This window comes from Kogia breviceps, chromosome 14, assembly GCF_026419965.1.
Source record: "Kogia breviceps isolate mKogBre1 chromosome 14, mKogBre1 haplotype 1, whole genome shotgun sequence".
NCBI classification, from domain to species: Eukaryota; Metazoa; Chordata; class Mammalia; order Artiodactyla; family Physeteridae; genus Kogia; species Kogia breviceps.
This window is the reverse complement of record NC_081323.1, coordinates 90,314,004-90,316,122: the sequence shown is the minus strand read 5'-3', so window position 1 is coordinate 90,316,122 and position 2,119 is coordinate 90,314,004.

Genomic DNA, 2,119 nt, shown 5'->3' with positions numbered 1-2,119 from the left:
GGCACCGTGATGCATTAAATTGCTGGCAGATCCGAGATGGGCGGGCAGGGGCCTCCGGTTCACACACCAAACTTTCCAGGCCTTGGCTCACCGTGCAGGCAGCGGGTCCACCCTGGGGGAGAGACGCAGTGGGCTACCCAGAGAGCCACCCCGGCCCCAGGGTCAGCTGTCGCCTTCACCGTCGTCCCCTGAGGGCCCCTTCTCTCCAGCCCCCCACCCTGCGTTCCCCAAACACCCCGGCTCCGTCCTCCTGTAGGTCTGCACGTTCTTTCTGGAACATTCTTCCCCCAGATATCTGCCTGGCTTGCTTCCTCGCGTTCCTCACTCCGTTCAGGCCTCAGGTCAGATGTCACCTTGCCTGGGCCTCTGCCCATTTGCTCTGCACCGCCTTCCTGCCCCTGGTTTCTCGGGAGCACTGAGTGTAAGCGTTTATATTCAGTCGAGGACTCAGTCGATGTGTCTGTGTCTCCAGCTAGAATAGCAGGGTCGGGCTGCGCCTGGGTCTCCTGTAACCCCAGCGTTAAGGACAGTGCCTGGCACACAGCGGCAGTGCGGTGGCGGCTGGTCACCTGGGGACAGGGAGGTGCCGGCCAGCTCGAGCTCCCTCTCTCCTCCTGCTCGGCGGACCCAGGAGACAGGCCTGCGGCCCCTCCCCTTCAAAGTCACGTCTGATGCCCTGCGCTGCCCCCCCGCCCCAGGACAGCGAGAGGCCTTTGTCTCCCAGCTGCAGACGGCACCATTGCCAGTGGCTGCCACAGCGGAGCCCAGCCCCTGTCTGTAGGCACCCACGCTCCTGATGGGTCAAGGCTGATGGAACGGCCGATGGCTGGGCAGCGCTGCCCGGGGGGGTCACCGGATGGGGGACAGTATGGAGGGGCAGAGGCTGTGGGGGGCCTAGATCCTGACACCCCCCCGTGCCCTCCTTGGGAGGACAGCATTCCTAGCAGACGACCCCAGGAGGCGCTGCTCTGCCCTCACGTCCCAGCAGGCCAGACCCCTCCCTGGGGGACACACGTCCCCACACCCTCGCCTGGGAGTCCTCACTGAGGGTGCCCAAATCGTGAAGCACTCGCTGCCCAGCCCCCCGCCCCGTGGCGGCACCAGGAACGTTCCCACTTTCCAGAGGGGAAAACTGAGGCCCAGAGAGGTTGGCTTCCTTGCCCAAGGGCCCCCAGCCGGTCAGGGGCCAGGAGCTGGTGTGGGCGGGAGTGGCCCCTCCCCAGGTGGCCGTGGGAGTGTGGCCAGTGCTGAGCCCCTCTGAGCCTCAGGGGCCTCTTGTGCAGAACAGGCACAAGCGGCTCAGGCCTGAGACCACCGCGCTCCTGTCAGGCCCCCCACCCCGCTGGGGGCTCCAGAGTCCGGCCAGGGTGCTGCTTGACTCAGACGTACCTCCCCGCTTGAGGCTGCCCGGCGCTCAGGGCCGCCGAGGCTGGGGGCCTGGCTGGGACAAGCCTGCCCCAGCGCAGGAGACCAGGCAGCGAGCCCGCCCAGCCCCCGCCACGGGGTGAGTGACGTGCCCCAGCTGTGCCACCCACTAGCCGGCGCCCTCCCTACCAGCCGATCTCTGGCTCGCAGGTTGGATCCCGGTTTGTCTTTTCCGAGTGGAACCGGTGAGGAGAGGGGGGCACCGCTGGCCCTTGGGTAGCAGATTAAAGATGGATATTTTGTTTGTTACAATCAAGACCTCTGATTTCAGTTTTATAAATTTTTAAAATATTAATTATATTTTGGAAAGTGTGCTGAGGTGAATGCATCAGCCGCTGCTCCCTGCTTATATGGCAGCTCTGCTGCTTGGCCCAGATTAGCTGCCGAGGAGGAGGTTGGGGCATTTTAATCCACCTTGTTAAGTTATTAAATTTGCTTTATTTACATACGGATCCCACTTTCATTAGCATTGTAACAGGTACTCATTAACAATTTATCATCCGGAGGCGGAGGGAGACAACAGCCAGAGACACATTGCTACAAAGTTTACTCTTAATTACAAGGAAGCAGGCTTTGAGGGCAAAATGAGGCCACCTCCTCCCCACCTTCCCAGCCTTCCCCTCCCCCTCATCCCCCCAGAGCCTTCCAGAAGCTCAGGTCTGCTCGCGGTGGTCAACCTGAGCTTCCCAAGGAG